Genomic DNA, 14,347 nt, shown 5'->3' on the forward strand with positions numbered 1-14,347 from the left:
AATGTAAAACAGGAGCAAACACCTCCATTATCTGAAAAAGAAAGGTGAGAACATCGAATACCTAATGAGATTAAGGGTGAGGAGAAATAGAACACAGAGGGCAAACTTTGCAGTCAAATAAGCAAATAAAATGCTGAAGGGCACTTCCACTTCAGGAAAGACAGAGGAAGAAAGAGATCTGCTTTCATGGTGTAGAAACACTATCACCACCACATCAAGAATTTATTCCTACTGGTACATGTGCAATTAAGAGAAAATACCTGTGCCTACATCCTGTTCTAAGCTTTATTAGAAGATCTAATAGACTATATTTCTTTCCTATAACCTTATTACAAACAATAACAGGCAAATAACAAAAGTCAGTTGCTTATCTTGTGGCTTATAATCATATGGAAGTTATTGCCCACTTATTTTTGCACCCTAGAACGACATACATGTGGGTCTTTAAATACTAAAAAGTCATCAAGCACAGGCACAAAGTCACTCTTGCACAGGACATTTTAATTTTAGGCAGCTTGCTTTGATAATTTTTCTTCAACACAAAATTAGCTAAAGTGACCTTAACTGGGCTGATGTTAATCCCTTTGTGCAGAAGAACCTGTACATAAGGGAAACACAGTTTAATATTTACAAATACTCCACAGAAGACCAAAATGACCTTTCTTAATTAAATGTCATGACACGAAGGCTAATATTGGGATAGAATATTCATCTAAATAAAGTTAAGATCCTCATGTCTCTGGTAGAGTTAAATATTCCGGGCTCAATTCTCTGACTTAACACCAGTGGAAAAACAGGACTTGCTCTTTTGAGATAAATGGAATTACCTTGTTTTATATCAGCAAATCCTGCACAAACCCAAGCTCTCTGATCCTAGATTTGCTGGGATAAGTACATTTAAAGAATTTATAAAGTTCTGTGGGGGGAAAAAAAGTATTTTCACAGACTTGTACTCAGTAGGAGGTGCAGCTCTATATTAACTTTCACTCAGGAATGCTTCATTATCCAGGATTATAAATTCATTTGACATAATGGAAGGACAGGATAAATTATTCAAAAAAGATGTAAATAGTTTATGTGCCATTAGTAAATTCTCAAGGACAGGGAGATTTGAAATATTTTGTGGCATAAGGTTAATTACCTATCTGATGTGAGTTCATACATAGATATTCTCATTTTGAAGAATGATTATGCTTTTAAAACACACACAGAACGTTATGGTCTGCTTATTTCGTTGTCTTAATCAAAACTTTAGTACAGATAAGACAATATACATTTCTTTCTTATTCCTCCTGCTGATAATTTTCAGGGCAAGCTGTGATTTCATTTGTTTCGGTCATGTTGGAACATTTTTAGTATTTACACTGGATTTTCTCCTTTTAAATTTTTGGGTCTGTTGCAGACGAGGGAAGATGCAGCATGAAGGTACACATCTTCAAAGGCAAAAGAGAAACTTAAAAAATTCAGAGGATGTTCAGGACATGCAAATGGGGAAAAAAGTTTCACATGAAAACCTTTTTTAAACCTTTCCAATGCAACACGCTTAACTGGCTCATTCTCTTAATTTAGGTCTATAGTGAGGATAAAATGCAAATGAAAGGACTGATAATTCACCTCATTTCGCAATTTGCTTAAGCAATGCTTAAGAAAAGGGATAAGACCTGTTTCAGTCCTGGTGTTAGACCAAACAGATGCTTGAGTGCTGTTCTGGAGCAGCCCTGGTGCACCCCGGTGGCACCCTGGTGACCACTGTCCTTGCTGTCACCTGGAGCAGACCCACCCACCCTGCCCACCACATTCTTTGTGCAGAGAGAGGAACACACATCAATTTTGTTGTACAAAGCACAGAGGAGTACGGAAGGAAAAAGCCAATCAATGCTGACAGCTGAAGGAGTGCTCTCCTATCGACATCACTGAGTTATAAGGCAAACACCCGTGTTGGTTTTCTCCTGATTTTAACCTGTAAGAAGAGAACAAGTAGGCCTTTGGGGTGTTACACAGTAGGAAAGCAGGCACTGTGTGAACAGGAGGGGAGCACAAGGAGGCATAAATGTGAAACTCTCTTCTCTATAATTAAGAGATTTGACCCATTAGCTGTAGCTTCCTAGTCCTTTCCAGCATAAATAAAATAGCTTTGTGACAAAATATAAAAGGACAAAAAAGTATTCCTAGTATTTAGAAAAGACACCAGTCACTGCTATTTTGTAAATAAAAGCATTTCATTTTTTATGGGCTGCATTTATGGACTTCTTAACTGACTAGTAGTCCTCTCAACCTCATGCATGGAATAGCTCAAAGAAGCAGGGTCACAGAACTCCAAAATATACCTTAAAACATAAATGTGTATTTCTGACACTACTCAAACTCTGACATAAAACTAAATTTAGAAAAACTATTATTGCTATATTACATGATCTATACTAGTAAGGCTTGCTATAAATTCTGAGCCAAAAATCACTTCACCCTTTAACAATTACTTTATCTACTGTGACTAATGCTGATTATTTTCCCAATGCTTACATTTTGTTACATTTTTACAGGATTTCTGTTCGACACTATTGAAGACTGTCCCAAATTGGTTCAATACTCTTAATTAATATTTGTGTTTCCAAGATGTTCTAGTGTAATTACAGGAACATTAATCTGTCAGCAGTAATTTCAGAAAGGTTCACAGACTCTCTGCTCTCAGTGCATTTAATAGGGTCACTCTGCCAGAAGAAGCCAGTGGGAGAGCAGGGCTCTTGTCTCCTCTATGACAGAATGTTCCTGCCAAGCCAGTAGAATAGTAAAAGAGAATAAACAGCTTATTCAATCAATTTTCAGTGACAGGATGTAGGCCTGGTCCAAATTCCCCCAAATCAATAGAAAAATCAACTTTCCCCAGGCTCAGAGCCACCAAGAGCTGCTGGGCTTGCTTGCAATGCTGAAACCAGAAGCAATCAGCCCAACAGAGCTTGGGTCGATCCCTGAGAAGGAGAAGGGCTGGCCTGGCTTCCACTGCACTCTGGAGGCAACAAGGCTTGGCTTTTTTGTAGTTTCCCAGAAACTAAGCAAAAAGCTGTGGAGGAAAGAATATTCCTCTGCTGTACAAACTCCTTTAAAGGTGGATTCCCTATTTGAATGCCTAATTAATACCCACCCAAACGTGAGATCAGGATCTGTCCTTCTGTGAACAGTGACTTACCACTGATATCTACCTCTAGAGTCTGATACTTGAGGCAGGTGATACCCAACCCATAGGTTTACAGGTGTCAGGGTTGATTAGGTTGACCCTTTTTTACTTGTTTAAACCCCTGAGTATCATTACTGTTTTTAATATAATTGTTTGTGTAACGAGCTGCCATCCCAACAGAGTAACAGGGACAAGGTCTGACCTACTGAATCACACGGCATCTTTCTTCTCTGTTAATTTAAAGTAAGATAAGCACTGAAATAACCTGCTCAGAAAAACACCCTGAACCTTTAAAGGGGGGCAATGGCTGTCTGCCAGCTTGTATCAAAGTAATATACTATTGCCAGGTTCAAGCATGTTCACTAAGTTGTGGCCTGTCACCTTCTACTACCACTCTGGAACGTCTGCCTTAATTCCAGCTTGTCCCTGGCAGGACTGACTGATGCCCAACCACCAACTGAGTCTTGGGCCCCAGATAAGGGGGAAGTCCTTGTGCCACAGGCTTGTCTGGCACAGACCAGTGCAGCCCTGTTGACTTAGCTGCATTGTCTTCTAAAGAGCTACATTAATTTATACCAGTTGAGGCTCTGACCTTTTAATTTTGAGACCAGTTTAGTTTGCATCAGTGAATAGGTTATCTCCTTAATTTAAATCATTGCTGCATATGAAATTACTCAGTATAATGTGATGGCTGAATAAAATTAATGAAAAATTTGTCTCACTAAGGGCTTGCACAAAGCTGAACTTTCCAACATTAATCTTAGCAAATTAAGATGTAGGAAAATGTGCTTTGCTAGCAGAGGAAGATTTGTGTCACAAAGCAAGCGCTGAAGGAATCCAGACTCGCTGTTTAGACTGGATATTGAATCAATGAATTATGTTCATGTTATGGACCCTCATCTCAGGTAAATTTGTGGGATTGTAGGGAGCAGCACAGGTAAATTCACAGAGCTACGGTCTCCTTGGCTAACACAGGATGCTGAGCCCACACTTGCAGGAGAGAGGGTGCTGTAAACCCCATGTCTGCAAGAAAAGGTGTGCAAATACCATGCAAGGGGAGTTGGAGCTGTGCAGGATTAGTTACAGGAGGGTGTTGAACAATTCACCGTTATTTTCTAAACCCCAACAGCAGATAAAATGTTACCTCTTGTATTACTGACACTGAATAATTTGTTCACTTATTTCCTGTTAATTATGTGCCACTAATAAGTCATTAAAGCACTTTGATCCTAATTTGATGTAAGCTGTGTGAGCTGAGCAAGTTTTCCCCATGACATGGCACTGCAGCAGACACAGGTGGCTCGTGTAACCCGGGGTGCCCCGTGCAGCACATCCCCCCTTTTCCTATGGCAGCTCCATGCTGGGTGTCAGAAAACAGACACACTGACACATGGGCCTGAGGGAACATCATCTCAGGCAAAATTATCTCTGTGGGAGGTAATAATTCATGATTTGTGGAAGTTTCAACATGGTGTTCTGAGCTACTAGACAGTGTGGAGGCCAGGCTGGTACCCACTCCTTCTGTGTCTTCCTTCATCCCATTAAAGATTATCTGGACCATGCAATCACCTGAATTTATTGCATGCTCATTGAGGGAGGAGCAGAGTTGCATCCTTCCCTCTCATTGCCCCCTGGCACAGTTGAACCAGACTGCAAAAACCTTGCCTACCCACTCCCCAAATAGAATAATTTTGATTCACAAATACATTATGTGCAAATATAAGTTTTCCCCAGGAGGATGCCAGTTCTGCAGCCATTTTGCTATAAATTATAAAGTGAGATCTGTATGACCTCATGCATCAAAGCCAGGACCACATTTTTTCTGCTGTTGTAATTCATCAATCCAGGATGCTTCCAAGGATTCATCACACGCTCATTCATATTCTATCAGACAGCCTTTGCATTCACATCTGCTGCCACCATGCCCGAATGTGAAACAATATCTAAACCAAAGGGTCCATATAACACACATTTTCAGCAAAGTGCCTGGCTAGAGATACATGATGATGATTTTTAAGCAACAAGTTACATATAATTTTAATACAACTTCAGTGCCCTAAAGGTCTACTTCTAAGGGAGAGAAACTTCTTTGTAAACCAGAAGAGTTTAGGAGAACGTGGTCCCTTGAAACTTTACCAAGGTTCATTGGTTATAATTTAATGCCTGGTTGATACCACTGTTACAAACATGAAAATAAAAACAAAACCAATTTGAGAGTGAAAACAGACAGCTCTCCTTTCTATGTGGCAGAGTCCAGCAGCATAAAAGAGGTGGTTTTAGGAGCTACTTTTAAACAAGACTGAGTGCCTTTCCTAAAGCTTTACTTCTGCAGTGAGTCATCAGAGAGGGCACCAAAATGTCTTGGTGTAAATGAACCCCTGGAGTTCAGGACCTTGAATCCTTTAGTCTGGTTGCTACACAGCCTATGCCTGAAGCAAGTGTGGTTCAAAGTGTGGTTTTCCAGGAACAAACTCAAAGGGAAGCTGCTCTGACACCTGACCTGTGGAGCTGCTGTCCATTTCTAAACCCTCCATTACAAATATTTAGCCTGGAAAGCTCAGTCCCTGCCTTCATGAAGACTTGCCCTTCCCTCTGAATAAAAGGTAGAAGCACAGAATAACAGAACACAACCTCAACCTAAAATTTGACTGCACAACCACTGACCTTCAACGAATTTGTGGAAATTCATGGATTATCTGTAAAAGACTCAGGGATGTGAATTTAAGTAGGAATTGGTCATCTGATACTTTCATTAGAAAAGAGCTCAGATTAATGTGAATAATATTTTAACTATGAGAGATAGAAAGCACAAGAATTAGAAATAAGCCTTATTTGCTATTTGTCTAACTCGGTGTCCAGTTTTCATGCAGCACAACCACAAAAAGTAATGACCTTTGTGAGCTCCTGCACTCTGCTCTGTGTGCAGGCATCCCCACCTCTGCCCCGAATAAACACTTCTCATTTCTCCCTGTCCAAATGCACAAAGCTGGGAATGAAACAGGAGAGGGGGCTGCAGCTTCTAAGAAACTCATTCCCCATCCCTTGTCTGTAAAATGTTCCATTTAAACGCAAAGTGGGTTCCTGGAAGTTGCTGTTCTCCTCCTCCTCTCTCCTTGCCACCACAAGAGCTCTGCAGAGAGCTGGACTGCACGTACCTCTGTCTCTCACTTCTCTGACTGCCTGGGGCCTCAGCCTCAGGAGGCTTGAGGAATAGCAGGAATAATATGATATGGTCTCCAATACAAGATTCAGGTCCAACAGAAAGGCTTGTAAACATCAGCTTTTCTCTTCTGAACAAACTTCAGCTTACTCTTTCCTTCTTGGTAAGAGGCAGAGACTGTGAATTTAAAAAGTTTTTTACATTAGGTTGATTATTTTCTTCATCACAGAAGCATTTCACAGCTGTAGCCCACATCACCACATGTAATGAAGGAGAAAGGAGACCCTCTGCATAATCTTTAGATTCTTTCCTGTTTAAGATAGATGGTTTTGTGCTGCAGGAATCTTAAAATGTATTTATTCTAGTTTACATAAAGCTTTAAATCTGTATGAAACAAGTTTAAGTCAGAACTCATCAGGAACTGTGATGCTTCATGAATGTGCAAAAGCCAGTGAACTATCAAATTAAGGAATAAAATGTTCCTTATTTGTGTCCTAGAAGTGGTTCCTTAAAAAAAAAATCCCAGGTTTTCCTTGAAAATTACAAGTTTCAAGGACTGTCAATGTCTAAAGCATAGACAGGCTATAAATTATTCCTTTCTAAATGTGAAGTTTATAGTGCACCAATTAAAATTATCTAAACATTTAATAATAGATTGCATGTGACACTACAGATTAAAGATCCCAATCTGCTTGTTTACTCCCACCTCTACTGGGGGATTATCAATCCTTTTTCTATTTAAGAAAAAGTAGTAATCAATAGTGTAATTCTACTGATCTGTTGGAAATTAATAACAAGCAAGAGTTGCTTTTTTCATGCATGGATGACCTTTTAGATGCATGAATTGATAAAAACTTGTGACAGTGTAATGCTCCTATATTGATAAGATGATTTTTTTTTTTTAATTTAAGGATTTTTTTCTTCTTGCTTTTACAGCAGGGCTAATTTCTGGGAAAATGTCTTAGTTTTCTTCATTGGAATAATGAATGTGCCAGAGCAGCTTGTATTACTTGCATTCAGAGTAAAACTTGCATACTGCAGAACAGATGGGTATTGTGAACTGTTATGATGGCAGAGGAGTAGGTTTTAAATAATACATGGAGAATTTTTCTATCTCATTAAGTTTCCAGTTTCTTTAAGAAACACTTTTAAAATACAAGCAAAATATTCTTGGTGGAAGCTGTTCTTATTTTGTGTAACTAGATGTCTTTAGATGTTATGAGGAGAAATATTGGTATCAGAACAAAGGCATCACAGCTTTAGCTCTGATTTACAGTTTTAGTGCACAGTTGTACAGCAAGTGTACACAGTTCCTGGTGCTTCTTCAAAATGGCCAGGGTCAAACACAAATGTAAAAGAACAAATAAAAAGGAAAGTGATAAAAATACCTTCCTTTCTTCCCCCCCAATTTCCTAGAATACTTACAAAAGGCTCCCACCTCCCCCAAAGGTAGCTTTTTTCATCTTTTTCTAGTCCTTCTATATTCTCGATTTTTTGTTCAGCTTTTCACCTATTGTTTCATTTTTGAGTGCATAGCCCATTTAGTAATAAGAAACCCTGTCTGTTTGCATGTTTTCTGAATTCTATTAAGAGACAAATTAGTAAGCACAGAAATGTCTTATAAGTTTCATTCACAGGCTGCACAAGCAGTAGATTATTTAGCACAATTCTGAATAAAGAAAGAGAAAAGGGCTAAAGGGGAAAACAAGGTAATTATTCAAATTTTCCCTTAGAATGCTTACTTTCTATTAAATGGATAGTTACTGAGTCCAACAGTTTTGCTAACATTCAGAACGTAAATTTTAGATTTACACCAATCACAATAACGAAGAAGAGATGCCAGTTTTCAGAATTCATTTTCCCTTTGAATAAACTGAGCTGGAATGCAATTTAAATGAGATGAGCCAGAGCAGCAGACCAGCACATAAGGACTGTGGCCCAGTATACAAAGCAAACATTATGAATCTGAGTAGTGAGAACACATTAATTTATCAAGACATGTATTAGGGGGGAGGGGAGGCTGAAAGCTTGTAGGATACAAAAGCACCATCAGGATGGTCAGCCTGGTCTGCCACTGCACATTCCCGAAAATACTCAAGCTTTTATTAGAACAAGAGCAAGTTGTGCCTTTTGTGCCACCTGAGCTTCCCTTGCTGTAAATCTGAGAGAAGGACTCAAACAAAAGATTGTTGTATCTAGTTTGAGAGTGCTCTTAAGAGAAAAGATTTAACTTCGGGCAGTTTTAAGGCATCACTTGCTCAGTGATATCTGCCCACGGCTCCAAGACTTCTTTTCTCTTGTAAATGAAAGCACATGCCTCAAATTCATCTGCCCACTTGGAGACTGGCTGAAACCCAGGCGCTGGCAGGAGGGGATGAGGTGAGGCACAGTCCCCCTGGAGAGGAGTCCCTGCAGAGGGCCCTGTGTCAGCCACAGCCAGGGGGTTTTGCCCATGCTCTGGCCCTTCGGGCTTCAAGTCTATTGTCAGACTCTCTAACTGGCCCTACATCAACACAACATGGTGCTTCCTTCACCAGACTTCTGGCACTGCTTGCTCCTGCCTTCCAGCAGCAACCCCATAGCTTTGAATTTTATTCCAGAAATCGAGACCATATGAGACTGTATATATGTGAAATGATATCTAATGATAATTTAAAAAAAAAAAAAAAATCTATCCCAGCCAAAACCAGGACAAGCTCTATATCCTAAAGGCACATGAAACCTTTCTGTAGACAGCCTAAATCCCCACACAGCTTTGAACTACAAGCCGAACAATGCGAACCTAAATATTCTCTCTTCCTAAGAATTTGTGAGATAAAAAAACTGTAATCACCTCTAGGGCCATTAACTGCTGCTCAAAATTATCTCATTTCCATAGGAAACACTAGAAATGTTCTGGCTCAGAACTCAGTAATCTGATTGGATTTTTTTGTTTTCTTTAAATATGCCTACAATTATATCCCCAGTTTAACTCCCAGAGTTTCCTGATTCTGAAATATTTATGAGCTGACTCAGGTGACACTGGTTTACTGTTTCAGGGTGAACACAAGTATCAGTAGTTTTGTTGCACAGTGGTTAGTTTTGCTTAGTGTTCATAGCTCCTTAGCAGGTTTCAGTGGTTTCTGCATTACCTGTTTCTACAGAGGACCCTTCTCTTGGCACTGACAAGTGAGCTGATGTTTGCTGTAGAATTCCTGGGCAATACTACCCTCTCAAAACAATTATCCAGTGCACCTCACAAAAAACTCGGCACTCAGGTACACAGTCACATTTGAAAGGCGAGCTAGGGGACAAGACCTAAAGGTAATTTGAAGCTCACACCTTGCAGTCTCCCTGGCTTTTGTTGGGTTTTTCTTTTTAGGGTCAGTGATGACAGTAAAAAGGATTAGTTATAGCAGTTAGTGCAGCTGATAGAGTTTGGCTACATATGAAGGGCTGTGGCACGTGGCCATTGCTTTTGGCAGCACATGGATTATAGAATTGTGCATTCAACTCTTCCCTACTCGTGTTAGCATTCTGCCAAGTCTCTCAGGGCTTATTCGTGCTTTTCAATAGCATCTGTACCTCCTACTTCCCATTAAAATATACTAAATCGAAATGCAATGAGATGTTCTCAATGTTTCCTAGTTTAGTCAAGAGCTTGGTTGAGTTTGATTAAAGTTCTTAAGCAATTTTAATTTGAGGGGGGGAAAAAAATGAGGGAATGTAGAAATAGTCATAATAGAATTATATACTCAATTAACACTCAAAAGTGATCTATGGGGCACGATGGCTTTCAGCCAGGGTGAAGACAGTAAACAGATCAAATATAGGCACAGTCAAGTGGGAACTGGCACTTGCAGAGAAGAGAGCAATGGAGTAATGTGACTGTGGAAGCAGTGGAAGAGAACAAGAGACACCTAATGAGGGAAGGAGCTGCCCTCCCTCTCCTTTTCTGCCTCTGGTGCCCTTTGCATGTACTTCCTTCTCCAGGTGCCCCATCCCAACCTCCCTGTGTGAGCCCCTCCTCTTAAGGAAGATACTTAAAAAGTGGAAGGAACTAAGACAGATGAAACAGCACAGGGACAGAGTCTGACTGCATCCATGTGGAAAAGGAATGGAGTGGGAACCACGGGATGAAACACAAGTAGGTTGACTTGGCTGATGGGCTGCACTGGAGGTATTTTACAGCTTCCTTCCTCTTTAAAAGCACTAAAGTATCCTTTCTTCTCCTTCCTTCATCTTTCCCTCTCATTTGAGAGTGGATAATTCACCAAATAAGAATTCATTCTTTCTATAAGTACTGCCCAACTAATAACTGGGCAGCCTTTGGCAACTCAGAGCTCCTTGCTCCAGTTATTTTCCAAATGAGTGAGCTTGCTATCATTTAATCTGTGAATAAGGAACTGCATACAGTTCCCTAACAGGCCTTCAGATTGAAGGATGTTAGTCAGTTTATGATATTTACATTTGAATTCCCCCACACATCAAAGAAAGGGAAGGTTTGGGAAGGTTTGGGAAGGGAAAAGGAGAAAAACCAACACAAACCCCACAACCTTTTGTTACAGTATGGTCAAACCTCCATTTTCCATGTTCTACTACTCTTTTCCAGTGAAAGTTGAGTAGGTAACAGCCCTCAGAGGGAACTGTTCTTGACACAGGTCTTTCCTTCTTTCTGAAAGTGCTCACTGATTTTTCTTCATGCAAAGGACTAAAAGCCAACTAAGAAGTATTGCCATTCCCCTCCCTCCCCACCACCTTCCCCAAGAGTAATTTTAGTGGAGCTTTGATTGATGTCAGATGAAATTAACTGGAAACATTTAATGTGTTTAACATGTAAAGGCTTAGGGCTCTATTCACTTGGAGTTAGAGACTTTCTGTGCTTCATAAACTCAGAGGACACTGAAGCCTGAATTTCAGCTCTGCAGCCAGATGACTTATTAAACAGCACCTTGACTCCTGCCATTGCTGCTGCTTTTCACTTCATTATTAATAGGAGGAGGACTTGGACTGATGGCAGCAAGAATAGAATTGAAAGTCCTGTGGTAGAGATGCTGTTAATTTTAGTATTGTGTCCATCATTAAGCACTAGATTAAATCAAGCTGTATTTCCCTCAGCAGCTGTTGAAAATCCTCATTTAACCAAGTGAAAAGGAATATTGTACTTCAAATGGAGGGATGTATGAGGTCCCTCCTAACAAACAGCTTAGAGGGAAGGGATCTGAATAGACAGGGAGGTTTCATGAAGCATATACTCAAGAGTATGGCCTCAGGTTTCTTAAAACTAGAAAAGTCTTCAGTTATTTAAAGTATCAAAAGTTGAATAATTTTTTTCTGCCTTCTCATACTTGTAGCAGCATCCTGGAGAGGAGAGATTTGTTTCTAAGTCAACAAGTAGTTACATCAAGTTAGAAAGAAGATGTTTTCTTAACACATAGTTGCTTTTTGATCATCTCTATCAAAGGTAGATTAACCCTGATAAGGGATAAATAGGCTCCAGGATTTCTGAGGGATGTCTTGGTCAACAACAGCTGATAAATGGGAAGGTCTCCGTGAGTGTGCAAGACAGTGTCTTGCTCCTACTGATTTCATAACAGTACAAAGAGGAAAAGTTCCTTTGCTCTGTCTGTCATGTCTGGAAGATCAACCACAGTGTGCAGCCAGAGATGCTACTGCTGTGTAGTGAGAGGATATCAAACAGCCTGTACAGCTCGTCACTGATGTGGGTTTGAAGTGACTTACGGAAAAAAGTGTCAGAACTATCACATTTCTCCAGTTGTGTGTAAAGCAACTGAACAGCCAGGTTATTTACAATTATTGCTGGATCTGTCTGCAGTGATAGGCCACAAATTCTGCCCACCAGCTAATCCTCAGGGTAAAGTTCTGTTGTGGAGAGACTTTCAAAACATCTCTAAATGTCTCCATGTACCAAATGCTCACCTATACAGTGTGATCCCCAGGTCATATTTTAAAAAAACACTGTTCAACATCTTTTGATAAGTTAATGACAATATTTTTTAGATGCTGAACAAAACCAGCATGTGTTCTGACTCAGGTTAGACAAAAATAAAGCAACTACGTGATGTATGGCATTAGTTTGATTCAAAAAACATGCATTCCTAAAAAAAAAAAAAAAGTATGGTCTTTTCCTGAAGCAGGCAAAGAGAGAAATAGGAAATTATTAAGGGCACAAATCATGATCTCACAGGTAATCTGCCAAAGGAAAGAGCACTTCTTTTCCTTCAACATGCAGTGTTATGAGCTCCTAAGAAATGGGAAGACATGAAACAGTAGTGATAGTAAAATGGAGATGTAATGTTAGCTAGAGAATTACATTCCCCCAAATTATGTCCAGCATTTTAGAAGTTGTGTGCACAGATGGAAGGTCTGAAGTATCACTGGTTTTGCATTCTACTTTTATGTTAGCCTCCTATTCCCAAAAGAGCACTAGGAATTTCTCATCAATGCAGAAAATCGAATATTAAGGGGCTGAACTCCTAACTCCAAAGAAGTCACTGTCAATATTCCCACTCTCTTGTTCTCTTGACCCCACTTAGATTTCTTTTCTTTTTTTCTTTTTTTTTACTGGATAGAAATAAAGCAGGAGGTTAATCCGAGAAACTGATAGCAAGCACAGTCCAGACCACCTTGGAAAGGCAAACTGACTAAACTATTGTGTAAAAATGGTAAATCACTCTCTTTATAGACTTCAAACCTGAACCTAACAGCCCATTAAAAACAGATGAGACTGGAGAGACGGCTGAGGTCAACAACCTAATGGTTTGCTGAAGAAACAAGGGTGAATGTCAGAAGCAGGACAAAAGCCCATCTCAAAAAGCTTTTCATCAGTATGCTGGGGAGTTGCTGACTCCATCAGGTCATGGGGCAGGGAAAGTGAAGCAGTCTCCATTTATCAGACTCTATTAGAGAGAAGTAGCATTCGAAATTCAGAGTGCCTCTCCTTCCACACACAGCAATTAGTTTGACAAGGCAGTGTTGGGAGTCTCTCTGGGGCTGCATCACACAAACCAAAGCAGGGTTTGGAGTATTATGAATTGTGATATATCTAAGGTGAAAACACTCCCAGAACAGGGGGTTGCTGAGTTTTAAGTATGATTGGAATTGATTCCAGGTGGCTGAGGCAGTGCTGGTGCAGGTCTGGGCAGCAAGCAGTGCTTCCACCGCGGTGCCCACGCTGAGCCCTGTGCCACAGTGGGAGCAGAGCTGCTGGCTGAGCCTGAGAACAGCTGCCCTCAGCACGGCTGCAAACTACAGCACTCTCACCCCAACACGAAATCAGGACACTGCCACGGCCACTTCCATCCCAGGAAGCCCACACTGTGTCACAGGACTGGCTGGGGGCAAAGCCAGCAGCTGCTGCCTCATCCTATTGCTTTGGGACCAGCAAAGACTTATGGCACAGAGAGAAACAGAGCTCTCCAAAGTGTCCTAGGAAGGCCCGAGGAGGGAAATTGGAAGTTCATGGCACTTCCTGAGGCAGCAAGAAGGCTCCAGGACACAGGCATCAGATGACAAGGCAGTGCTGGAGGAGAAGCTCAAAGTAGCTTCTGGTCAGAAAAATAAATTTGTATTTGCTCTCTCCAGCTGCTGGGAGTGGAAAAATATCTATAGTCCTGCCTTTGACCCCAGTAACTCTGCTTTTTATCGCAAGTCCCTGCTTTTAAAACGTAACAGAGACTACAAAACGTGGAGTTAAATACTTTGGGATTAGAGATGCAATCTGAGAAGCAACAGTAAAATAGTTTATCCCACAAGAGATTTCACTCATCTCTTTTCACAGATAAGTACACAGGGAAGCTGACAAAATAAATTTGCCCTTGATATCTTCCTGGGTAACCTGAGAGGAAAATTAAATCCAAGTTCTTTCCTGAGCATATTTATTTTGCTTAAGGAAAGTCATGTTTGTCAATTATATGTAGCACTTCTGATTAACCATTAGGAATGAGAGAAAAAAAAACCCAAACAAATTTTGAGGGCTTTAAATGACTACAAGCATAGATGTCCTGGTTTTGGCT

Source organism: Manacus candei, unplaced genomic scaffold, assembly GCF_025592945.1.
Source record: "Manacus candei isolate 608988 ecotype Guabito, Panama unplaced genomic scaffold, ASM2559294v1 h1tg000002l, whole genome shotgun sequence".
Taxonomy (NCBI): Eukaryota; Metazoa; Chordata; class Aves; order Passeriformes; family Pipridae; genus Manacus; species Manacus candei.